The sequence below is a fragment of the Helianthus annuus genome, chromosome 3 (assembly GCF_002127325.2).
Source record: "Helianthus annuus cultivar XRQ/B chromosome 3, HanXRQr2.0-SUNRISE, whole genome shotgun sequence".
Classification (NCBI taxonomy): Eukaryota; Viridiplantae; Streptophyta; class Magnoliopsida; order Asterales; family Asteraceae; genus Helianthus; species Helianthus annuus.
The window spans coordinates 158018394-158032375 of record NC_035435.2 but is presented as its reverse complement, the minus strand read 5'-3'; the positions used below and the strand labels follow the sequence as shown (position 1 = coordinate 158032375).

General features: G+C 32.4%; 1 pseudogene; it reads right to left on the bottom strand.

The window, feature by feature from the left end:
- Positions 1–11909: 11909 nt before the first annotated feature.
- LOC110932307 overlaps positions 11910–13982 on the bottom strand; it is a 35045-nt pseudogene continuing 32972 nt past the window's right edge.

The following is a 13982-nucleotide window of genomic DNA, read 5'->3' as shown; positions in this document are numbered from 1 at the left end:
CACTTTTAAAAAAGTGTCCGTGGGCTAGACAAGAAAGGAAATAGTTGGTGTGTAGTCGGGATTGATAAAAAAAATGCCACGGCTTATCCGTTTACCTGAAAGATAGTAATAATTCATTCTACTAACAAATGTGCTTGGAAGCTAATGGGGTGATGATCCATTGACGAAGGCAGAAAAGACAGAGAGATTAAAAAAATTTGCCGTTCAAAAAAAAAAAAAAACCAAATGTGCTTGGAAATCCAAACAGATATACTTGATGCCGTCAGTATGGCGATACACGTTCATACTTCACTTCACGAGTAATTACCAAAAGATACCCGGCATGCATTGAGCAGGGTGTTGAATTCGGTTATACAATTGGGTATACGATTAGGATTACCAATACGACAATACTTGCATAAACTTGACTCATTGCAATCCTTAGGCTCTCTTAAAAGAAAAAGAAGTATAGCAAAAGAAACTTACTTTCATATACTTTGAAACTTTAAATTGAGTAAACTGCCATTTTGGTCCCTGTGGTTTGGTCAATTTTGTCACTTTAGTTCAAAACTCAAACTTTTTGCATCTGGGTCCCTGTGGTTTCAGTTTTATTGCCATTTTGGTCCAAAAATGAAATCAGGTCATATTTGTCTTATAAAATCCTGTTATTTTGTCATTTTCCGCAGGGGCAAAATGATCATTTCTTTTTAATAAATAAATACCATATTTTATAAGACAAATATGACCTGAGTTGCCCCTAGGAAAAATGACAAAATTGCAGGATTTTATAAGACAAGTATGACCTGATTTCATTTTTGGACCAAAATGGCAATAAAACTGAAACCACAGGGACCCAGATGCAAAAGGTTTGAGTTTTGGACTAAAATGGCAAAAGTAACCAAACCTCAGGGACCAAAATGGCAGTTTACTCCTTTAAATTATATTTATTCCCATTTTAAATCTAAACTTCTTGGCGCCAATTTAAACTGTTAATCAAAATACATCTTGGAAAAAAAATTTCAAGAGCATGAGTTCAGGTGTCATTTTCAAATGCCATAACTTTTAAAGACGGACCATGACCAAGTGAAGCAAAAGGCTTAAAAAATGACCATAACTTTTGCAAACAGTGGTAAGGCCCTGTGACCAAGTCAACGAAAAGTCTTGAAGAATGCGAATACGAGGCCAAAGTGGCATGTTTTAATTTGAAATTGCACAAATCATATTTGTTTTTTAGGTATATGACATGTTATTTGGAATGGACAATGACATATTAGGTTTTGAACAATACATGAATCCTAACAATCGGTTATTGAAACAAAAACAAGTCGAAGAAGAACACGAATGTGTTGCATAATCTGGCATTCATATTGGAACTTAAAGTGTTTTGCCACATTTACACCAAAACACACACACCAATAACAAGTGAAAATAACTTCAAAAGGCTAATTTGAAGTGAAAAACAACACTAATCTAAAGAAAGAGGAGGAGAGCTCTTCTTTTCAACCCTCTCTTCACTACTTTCACCCTCCATTCTTACACACCTTTAAAAACATTAAACAACCCAAAAATCACAACTAAAAACACCACACCCCAAGAAAAATTTACTTCAGTTGCACTCGTTTGTTGATCGCGTTCTTGATCTTGACTTATGCCAATGTGTAATTTGAGACTGAAACTTCTGCAGGTGAAGCGGTATGGATGTACACAAACGCAATGCTTTTGCCAGCTTCCAATGAACTAACCCATGTTGGGAACCCGTATGAGCCGCTTGGGCTCTTGGTTAGACCCCATAGAGTATCGTAGAGTTTGGAGACTGATAAGTTAAGGTTCTTGATTGTCTTTCCTGAGTTGTTGGTCACTATAGCCGAGTATGGGTAGTATGTTTTCCCGTTTGCTACCCATGAAGTTGTTGTCTTTTGTTCAATTGCAATGGGAGCTAAACAAAGTAGCAATGTTTAAAGATTAGAATTTATCTTATTTCATTATAATCAAAACTAAATAAAATTAGATTCTTGATGGGTTCACATCTACAAGGTTCAGCAGTACCTAATAACTTTTGGAATTAATCAACACAACCACAAAAGAAACCGGTTTGAGTTACCGATGATCGGTTTTTAAGACATGACCGACCGAACCGAATCAAACCAAATCAAACCATTGGAGCTGACAGCAAATTATGGAGGTTAAAACACTATTTTAAAGAATGTTCTAAAACTTATATTATTATTATTATTATTATTATTATTATTATTATTATTATTATTATTATTATTATTATTATTATTATTATTATTATTATTATTTATTTGTTACTAACATAGGTCATGGGTTCAATTCTCATAAGGGGATTTTTCTAATATTTATTTGGTTTTCTTTTGAATTGGTCTAGTAGAGATGTATATAATCGGGTGATTCTGCTAATAATAACACGATGATACTCTGCTGATCCGTTGATCCAAAGTTTACGTTAAAAAAAAGTAACATGTTAGACCGTCTCCAATGCTAAGTGTGTCCTTAGTCGCCTTTAGCTACCACGTCAACTGCCACATAATATCCTTACAAATCCTTAAAAGTCTCACTTTCATCTCCAACCCTACAAATATCTTTACCCTTCTTAATTTTCACCTCATCACCTACCCATTACACACAATATTAAAATAAAACTTTTCTTTTTTTATTTTGGACCCACCATATCGCATGAACCGATGGAATTGACAATGTATTAAAAATGATTACAAATATAAATATCTTGTAAATATTACCTTCAATAGTTGATAAAAGGAAAATAACGTATTAAATAAAATATATAGCACCCCACTTCATTTTTAAATTTAAAGATGACGGTTAATATGTCTTTTTGGGAACAGGGTGGTTACGTATCGGAACTGAAGAATTGTAACACCACTTTTTTCTTTTAATTTAAAGATGGCGGTTAAGATGCATTTTTTGGTATGGGGCGGTTACATATCAGAACGAAGAATTGTAAAGGATTTGAGGACATTCACATCCTTTTGATAAAAGGGTGTAATGGTTCGGATGGGTGTACGGTAACCTATATATACATAGCCCATCATTTCATGAAATGATGTCTTATGAGAAGCGGAGACAAATTAGAGCACTTGCACTCTACACACCAGATAAATCCTACGCGTCTTAAAATGGAGAGTAAATTACATTGTATTCTCACCAATTCTTATAATTCTTATATGTATATGCATAATAGTAAACTCGGTGTCTATTTTCGGAATGAAAATTGATATAATAAAATGATTATTGTAGCTTGGTTCGGAAAGAAGAAATCACATTAGTCTAATGCGTTCATAAATATTCTATATGCGTATTAGTATATGTGTTTGAAAAATAAATAAAAAAGTAAATGTTAAATAGATAAATTGGAAGCATTTGTTAGATTGCATTATTGCAGTATATATCCAATTTATTTTTGTAACATATGTCTATTTATATTATTACTTCTTAATATACATTTCCTGGATGAACGCGGGTAAGAAATTGGATTAATTAAATAATATAATCACACCAATTGATGAAGGGACATGACCAGCAATGTATGGATTAAATAAAATCAAACCACTTCATTTTTTGAAGGCGACACTTATAGATATGCAACAAAGTATGGTAATTGTTTCTAACCGATGCGATTTTCAATCGAATGGGTATAAGCAAGGGGTTGTGAATTTTTGTAAAGAGTGTAATATATTTAAAAATAGTTTAAGGGTTGTAACTTTTTAAAGGAGTGAGATATATTTAAAAGTTATGACTTTCTATAGGGGTGTGACATATTTAAAAATAGTTTGAAGGGTCATGACTTTTTCTATACATAGGAAGGGTTGTGACTTTGGTAAGGGTGTGATATATTTAAAAGTAGTTTGAAGGGTTGCAACATTTTGAAATGATGTGATATATTCAAAAGTTGTGACTTTTTGTAAGGGGTGTTATATATTTAAAAATAGTGTGATAACCATTCATCCAAACCATTGTGTCTCAAATTAATTTTTGTAGGGTTATATAATGGGTTTCGATATACATGTGTTAGAGTATTCACATCCTTTACCAACAAATTTTCTGACCGTGTTATTTATATTATAAAAAGTGATTGTAATTGATTGTGAGTGAAGGAGAGAAAAAATGTTTTGTTTATCTATATATTTGAGAGAACACTATTCACCTTTTATAATTTTTTTAATATATTTTGAAAATTGTTGTGAGTGTAGGAGAGAGAAAATGTAATGATAAAGGTATAAAAAAGTATTGTTTCATTGATAAAATGTAGTAATTTTTAATGTAATTATATAATAGAAATGATGGAAGGAATCTGAATGCTCTTATATGTAGGTATGTTATGACTGGAGCAAGGGTGCTGAAAAGTTTGACTTTGCATATTGAATAACACAAATCTATCTCTATACTAAATAATAAATAAAAACGGCGAGTATTTTGCGTGATACATCAAAGAAAGCTCTGGTATTTATCTTCTTCTAACAATCACTCTATTTTATATTAATTTTGGAATATATGTACAGCAAACTATCATAATATAAAAAATACAAATTTTTATGTCCATAATACTATACGTTGTTAGTTTGAATTTTAGGGTCAAATATGTTATTCATTCATTTTTCATTAATATAAGGTGCTACTTTTTTGGCATTTACTCATGTTACTTTTTATTTATTTCAGTTATTTTCTTATGCATTTGTCAAAAAAATGTTTCTTAAAGGTGGAACAAGGAATTGGTTGTTAATGAAGTCTACTCGAAACAAGTGAAGATGACTAAAGCTGGGAAACATTATGCAGTTACGGTCTTGGAGATGGATGGAAGCAAATAGTAGATTGGATTCCAGTAAATTTTGCCTATCTTATCTGCCTATTGAACATTTTGAATTGTAATATTTTTCGCATTTAATAAAATATGTAAATGTATCTGTCTTTGTATTAACTCATTTATGTTAATTTGGTTTTTAAAGGTTTCCATCTTTGCTTTGCATTTATAAAAAAAAAAAAATTTAACACTTTATTATAAATATATTGATATTGTGGTTATCAACGCCTAAAATAGAATAGGCTTATTCTCCAAGTTTCTTTACCCTATATATATTCCACTAGGCTATCACCCGGGAACATCCCGGGTTAGGAAAAAATAGTTTTCAATAATAAAATGTACATAAACAACATTTTGAAACTCGTTAGTATCTTCTTTCCCTTCCCACAATAATTTATTTGTTCCGTTTCATCAGTATCCTAACTTTGTCTCCATGTGTATTCATAGTTTTCGTGTAAAGCTTATTACCTTTTAATTTTTAATGAGATCTCAGTTAAAAAATGTTTCGTAAACCGATACAAAAAGTTATATTGTTTGTTTTTAAATTATATTATATTATGCTTTTACCTGAATTTTCAACTAATAAAATTCATAAACAGATTATAAACAACGTGATGAAATCCTTACACGACAAATGCTAAGTTGATTAAGTTAAAAAGAAAAAAATATTGGTTAAAAAAGGATAGATTTATTCATATATATAAAAAAGCATATAAAGATCAAACAACCACGTCAAACAAACTGAAATATTAAAAAAAACAATGTTTAAAACTTAAAAATCATAAAAACTGCTTTGAATTCATAGAGATAGGAGCTAAGTCTCTTTCTTGCTAACTTTCTCTGAATCCTTGAGGAGTTGGAAGAGTTGTAGACGTCAATCTAGACTGTGTAAATTTGCTAAAAAGTTTAGTGAATGCCTTCTTCTCCATTATATAAAATGAGAGTAGCAATCACCTAATGCCGAATTTGAAAAAATGGTTTTATGATTACTTGGATGGCTTATAAACTCCGAACCCAAGGAGAAAGATTGGTTGGGGTATAGGAAATTCTAAGGGTTTGATATTAGGTGATGCCCGGCAGATTACTCGAAAATGATCTCATATCTCTTTACCGGTATCAAGAATCAAGATATTAATATACTATATAATCTAAAAGTATATCATAAGTAATATATTAAATTTCTTAGGAACTTTATATTGTTAGAATTGTAATTAAGCATATAACATTTCAAGTCAATTTGGGTTAAATTTAAGATTAGGTTTCAGGCAATAAGAATCCAAACATGTAACTTTTAAACCATAGAAGTTCTTAAACAAATATCCCTTATATCCAAGTTAGTGAAGAAGAGTTTAGTAATCTATAACATCAAACTGTTTCTCAAAACCCATTTCTTCGACAAAATTATCATAATAGGTGCTCAAAAAAAGTTTCCAAACTTTAAAGTTTTTGTTGGTCTTTTTTTTTCAAAAAAAAAAAAAAAAAAAAAACACCAGTTTGACCCGAACTTATTTTGTTCCAAACCCACATTGACCCGAACTTAATTAATAATTATTTAATTGAACTGAACTCATTTTGCTCCGAACCTGTCTTAACCCGAAATCAGTTTAATCCTAACACGTAGTTAAGATATATTTTAAATACAACACAAATATTATATAGAACAATCTAATATTAGTTTATACTTTAAATCTTTTAGCCTAAATAGGGGTATTCCCGCACGCGTTGCGCCTCGCTTCATGGTTTTTGTCAATGAATCTGGTACTTTAATATGATTGCCAACATGATTTAACAATAGAATTTGCTTGTTGCGGACCATGTCTTTGACCTTTGTCAGCGGGAAATTCTCAAATCACAGGATCTCATAGCCAAGGCTAGACGAAGAGCGTAAAGAAACGCATCAAAAGCTAAGAAGGTGCTCAATTGGTCTCCCAACGTTTTACTCTTTTATTTTCATATAAAAAAGGTACTACCAAACTGGCATGCCCAATACATCTAATCATTGATCACCATCATATCATCAAGTATCCATCACAAGTTAAACAAAATTTGAGGTAATAACAGATCTGTGAATCCCTATTAGAATATTGCCAAATCATTTTAAATTATATAAATCTAAAGTGCATAAAAAAATTAAAATACAAAGTCATATTAATGAATGAAATGGGTTGTGCTTTATATCAAACGGGCACACATAAAACCTTAGATGAGTTGAAAGCGGCCCTCCATTCTTGTAGAATACTTCATCGCTACAACATCAACCGGAGGACGGATGCAAACTGCAAAAATATAAATAAATAAATAAATAATAATAAAAATAATAACCCATAATCTAGATAACAAATGCGTAAGAACATTGTAAGTGAACCCGAGATTCATAGAATTGTCTACATTGTAAATTTACTTATGGATAAATTAAGAAATTCAATAAATTAAGGAATAACTTTAATTATGTGAAAATATGTTAAACAAATTAAGTGCTGCACATAATTGTAAACCATATTGTACATTCATCTCATTCATGTATTCACCGCAAGACAAATTTTTTTTGCTCAAAAGCCCAAGTTGCTTAACCTATGTTACACCTAACCCATTTTAACCCACCTTGTTGCTCAAAAGCCCAAGTCGCTTACCTTTTTTAAATGGGGTTCACGGTTCACCATTTTGCAATACTATCTTTTATCCCAAATTATCATAGATATTTGACCCGTTAACTAACTCACCAAAATGAAAAGCTTTAGGAAAGATAATAAAAGAAAAACCTAATGGAATAAGTTAGCTACATCCCTCTCCTTTGCCCAGTCGAATGCAAAATTGTAGATCTCCTTAAATTTATGTGGTATCACCATATTGAACGGATCTTGAGAACGACTGTAGTTAAGTAAGAAATGGTGAAAATATTCAGATGTGATACATACGAACATCTTTTTAGCTAAGAAAGTATAGATGGAATTCGTTCATGGAATTTCTCTATATTAAGCATGAGTCTGTCTTTAGCGAATCTATCACCTTTATTAATAAAAAGAAATTGTGTTCTTCAAAGAAGATTTTTTTTTTCAAATAATTGGTTTTGTCATATATAAAGTGCAAAAGTGATAAGTATTACCTCAAAAGCCAAATGGAAACTTGTTTCACAATTGTAGGGGTAGCATGTAGCATAACTAACCTTTGTGTAGAAGTCTGCTCATGAGAATGTATCAACTTGAGTCTGGCTAATTCTACATGCAACCCATACAAAATGTTATATTGTTTGTTTTTAAATTATATTATAATATGCTTTTACTTGAATTTTCAACTAACAAAATTCATAAACATATTATAAACAACGTATTTTAGGAAATTATATGTATTTTATTTTGTTTTTTCTTTTATTAAGACTCACCGATTAATGTTAAACATACCCTTCAGGGCTATAACTCCAGTAATCAGGCTTATCAGTATCAGTAAGACTTAAATTAAGCAGGGCCTATGTTAAACAAACATGACAATCATCCTACTTGAAGAAAAGAAAAACCCGTTTTTTACCTCAAATTCTGGTACTTGAAGCCGATATGTGTTGTTACATACTTTACAACTTACTAAGCTTAGGCGCGAGGGTTTTTGTTATTGGTCCACCATGAACACCAAATTCGTTAAACCTACATTCGATACACGGTCAAAATAGGGAAGTAATAAACTACCTAGAAGCAAAGAGCATCAGCTCTTGACATCAACTGCTGAATCAAGAATCACTCTTTATTATAAAACATGACACAAAAAACGCACACACTGTACAACACATATTTGTAAAATGTGGGTACGAAAAATACATAAAACTTCATTAACACAAATGATGATGTTCGAGGGTATTTATACTCTTTAGAATTATATTTATCCATCTATGAAACGGCGGGTGCCAAATGCTAAAAGTCGTGTTAACGCGTTTCTTTTCAAGCTATTTCTATAACCTATAACACACTTTTATGGTCCTGTGATTGCTCAAAATGTAAACATTAGTGCAGTGATGAGTTAGCAAAAAAATAATAAATGGTGACTTGGCAAGATACACAATTAGACAGGCCTGGCAACATACCTTAAACCACCAGCACCACAAGGTGTAGCTCCTCGAATTGAGTCCATTCTGAACATGCTACCTCAAATATGTACCTGGTTGAAACAAATAGCATAACATGATGAGCTAACTGTGTGATTGTTGTCCACACCTGGTTGAAAAACACAAAGTTCCAATTTCATTGTAACAATAAAAGTATACACCAATCATGCCTAAGTCTATGAGTTTTTATTTAGTATTAATGGTCTACAATCACATTCCTATGCCAAAAACTTGATTTTCGAAACTAACATATACTATCACCTTTGTGTATTTTCTCACGGACAAAAGCTACCAGCTTAAAAAGTTCCACTTTCCCAGCATCAAATGTTTCCTGAATTAAATAAGAATCTATAAGTTGAAGAATAGATACATGAAACATTCAAACAAAGACACACTACACAAACTTACAATGATATTTCTAAACATCACTCTTCATTTTAAATGAGGTTAATCTAGCCATTACTACACCAGCAGTCTCTTGATCAATACCATGTATCAAGTCATGTCAAAAACAAACTTATAATGATATTTCTAAAAAAATATTCTTAATGAACCAATAAACCGTATTCTTATTCTAATTACTTAAATAGACTATCCAGAATTTTTCCAAAAATAAAAACTCAACCCATGCCCAAATATATGTGTGTTGACCCGTTGAAAAGAAAAGTTAATGAAGGTGTCTAAATGAACCTGATTGGTAACTAATTATAGGACACTCAATTTATATCAATTCATGTGTAGGATATGCTTTCATTCTCATCTTCATTGGCCTCTTTCCTGTGATAAGATGATACCATACAAAGTTAAAGATTCCAACACATTAGTAATAATATACACCAACTGAGAAGCAAAGAACAAACTATTTTACTGATCCAGAAACACTTTCCACAAAAATCAAAGAATAAGCATTAAAGAACATAATAAAGTCATTTAGATAGCTTGGTGAAACATGTCAAGCCGGATGACTATATTGGGAAAAACTATAAACTCCAACAAAATAAACACTCTTCCATACCTCTCTAGCAACATCAGCCTTCAACCATGGCTGCTTTCAAGGCCTTTTCTTGTGCTATGACTTCTGGTTGTGTAGCCTGTTAATAAGCATATCATGGATAACTATAAGTATATCTTTCATTTCGCATATATACAAACTTATGACCATATGAGAAAACATCATATCAAGACCAGTATCACTAACTTCATATATTTAAGATTTGTAAGCAACCACGACAACAAACATAAAGGGAATCCAATCGATTTCTTCCAATAGAATCGCCAACGAATGCTAAGCTGAAGTTTCTTAATCTTTCTAACATGGTTTTTGCATCAAATCTGCATTCCCTCGTCACCATTAATTTACTCCCATCAACTACATAGAATGACTACATAAAATGTAAACTTTTAAGAAAGATTCTTGAATTATACTTTTTAAGTTTTGAATCTTACATAATTTGCTTCAAAAACAGAAAAAACCGAAAAACCGAACCGAACCGTTACTAAAACCGAAATACCCAAAACCGAACGGTTTTTAAAAACCAAAAACCGAACTTTCGGTTACGGTTTTGGTTTTACCAAAAAACCGAACCGAACCTTACACACCCCTAATTTTTAGAACATTTATATAGTAGGGTCAAAAATCTGGGTATGGATCAACACATAGTACTAATGTACTTTTTTAATCATGGGATTTAAGAGGTTGTATGGATTTAAAATATACTTTGGGCTATTTTAGACCCATTTAACTTGTTTAAAATGTTCTATTTTTATAATATGACCCGTTTGAGATGCAATATAAGCCCAAATAGTCACATTTATAAACACTTACTACATAAATCCATGCTATGAACTGCACCAATCCAATTGCCTTCAACTGTATACAAGAAAAACAAAGGAATTAAAAACCGTCCATTTACATAGCCGATAGGGTTTATAAGTTTATAACATTGGTTGCATGAGGAAACTGAGAAAAGGATGACGGTTGAGAAATATGCATGTAATATTGTAATGATTGGAGAAAACAAAAGCCTGCAAGTTACTACCGCGATCAAAGCATTGTCAAGGGGTCAAACAGGTCATTTACTTATGAACGGGTCTATTTATAAAGATTCTGGACAAAAAGTGTTTGGGATCAAACCTAACCCGACCGATTAACAATTCTGCCCGACTTGACCAGCTAATGCTGATAATTGACAGCTCCAACCAACAGATATGAATATATGGTAAGCACTAAATATGGTGAGAGACTCACTCTCAGTAACAAGATGTCCATTAGTTGTTCTCTGAAATTTTATTGTCGTTCCCTGAAGGTTGCTAACATAAATAATCATTCTGATAAAGCCATGAAGAAATATGTAGCAAATAATATACAAAAACAATTTATTACCGCTCATATTGGAATATCCTCTGAGAAAAGAGAACCGAAACTTCTTAAGCAGTCATAACCAGTGTCCAGGTTCATCTGTAGCACAGAGAAAGGCCTGTTGGATATAACCATACATCTAAAAAGCAATCAAACTGAAAATCACGAATTATGTTTCACCTTAATCAATCGGGCTCGAAATGATTTCTCAAAAGCACTGCAAGAAAAAAATTATAAAAAATCAATATGGTAAATTTACAAGTATAAAAAATTATTTTGGGTAACCATGAGAACCCATTAACGAAAAACTCATAAGACCCTAGTAATACCCTGCTAACAAATGTGATCGAGTAATACGCAACTTGCACGGGGCAGGTGGCTTTCAAGGGAATTAATGTGATTCCCTTAAATTAAAACGGGAATTAACGATACTACAACTGAAAAAGTTACAAAATATCTGATGAATAAAAGTATTTTTGTAGCCGATTTAATGTGAAACTGTACCTTCTTAACGACTGAAAAAGTTACAAAATCTCTGATGAATAAAAGTAATTTGTAGCTGTTTTAATGTAAAACTGTACCTTATTTTGCTCGCAAACTAATGGATCTGTAAACCAGGTTTCATCCACCATAACACCAGACTATAGAAGTCTTTTACCCGACACAACTGCAGCCATGGAAGAAGTCAGGACTACTTTCTTGAGAGATTGAACTTTTGCGGCTGATTTGAGAACATTAAGTGTTCCCTTAACTGCAGGATCTATCAGTTGTGCCTAATTGAAAATAATCAAATAACTCATCTTTTTGAAAATAATTCAAGTTTTACCACTTTTGGATAATTAAGAGTAAAAGAATGTAAAGTTGACTTGTGGGTCATCAACTGAAATTATAACAGGAGATGCTGTATGAAAGACACAAACACAACCATTAACTGCATCATTAAAAGATCCTTATGCAGTCAAGTTAGCTTCAAACAAAGAGGCTGCTTCCAGTGAGACCTATAGGAATTATGTCTGAATCAGAACTACCAGAAAGCATCATTCCTGCAAGTTTTCACCCAATTAGTCCAAACCTAGAGTCTGTTGGTGGATTATGGAGAATTACACACGAATGAACAATGATGCTGTAAACTTACAGTATCACCTCTGATAATATGATTAGCTACATTGAGTATACAATAATTACTCGTAGCACAAGCTGTGGAAATGGAATAATTTGGTCCCATCCAACCCTACATATCACCAAAAAAACATCAGCATAAGTCCACAACTTTCATAAAATAATTTGCAACAAAGTAACTAATTACCAAATCCATTGCAAGAATTGAAGAAGTTATCTGTTTGTGGTTGCAAATGGGACACAAAACGGATTCATCTTCTTGTACGAAACCCTCAATGCCTCAATCGCATCTTGAAATATCTGGATAAAAAACTATCTTCAAACACCACTAAAAATTATTCGAAATATTCTTATTGTATTAGAAAGGTAAAACTAACCTTCATGCCATCAAGTGCAGATTCAATTATGACACCACATTTTGTTATGTCTAATTCTTTCATGACCTCATATGTAACACCACCATTTTCTAGTGCCTTCTTGCCAGCAGTTAGCAAGTAAAGCATAAACTTGTCTACCCGTTTTGAAAGCTTCGGTGCTATCCATCCATTAGCTGAGAACGACTTAATTTCCCCTGCAATTTTATGAAAGCAACTCCAATTAGACCAATAATGTTCGAAAATAATCATTAGAACTGCTTATTGTAATTGGATAGCCAACGTATTAAAAAAAACTTATAAATAATCAATTATTAAATCCCAAACAGCATATTCTTGTATCCAACTGGGGATACCACACCCAGCCCAATCACCACTCTTCGTTTAATCGTCACCGCTTTCTTCTTCGTTGTCGGTTCTTTAGCAGGTTGCACAGCAATTGCCATAGCTTTGCCTAAACAATAATCCAATGGGCATATTAAAAATCAAATCTTTTTAAACCCCAAATCGAAAAACATCCAAAATTGAAATAAATTAATAATACCTATTTGTTTAACCCTACGATTTTCATAACGAAAAATAGACAAAGAAGAAGACAAGGGTTTGGATTTATAATATTCCTCACAGGGCTCCAACAGATTCATAATACACGACCCGTATATCGACGACATCAACCTACCGGCATCGGAGAAACGATTGCATTTCGTCATCGCCTGTAGTTATCTTCTGGCGATAAATCAATCTCTGAGCACACTTGGATGATAAATCAAACTGACTTTACCATGAAGAAAATCAAGAGGTAGAAGATCAAAAGCTTGATTGCATACCTTTGTTTCGCAAATCCAAAAAGATAACTGATTTGAAAATAAAAAAACATTAGGGTTTCAATTGCGACCTCGAATCTACAGAATCGATGGTTAAAAGGTAACTTTGGAATCACCATTGCCAATTTGCTGAAGAAGATTCGTGGATTTGTTGAAGAAGATGCATATGCGCCGCTAGGGTTAATGAAATCGAAAGAGATGGTGGTTGATTAGCTTGTCGGCGATGAACAAAATTAGGGTTTTGTAAGCTTGAATGAAAGCCTGAATGAGAAGAATGATGTGTTTGAGAGACTTAGGCTAATTAGATAGTTTTTATACCCGGGTCCAAAAAACGGGTATGGATATATCACACGCGGATCCCGTGTAAAAACATAAGGATTCTCACATTTTTCCCGCC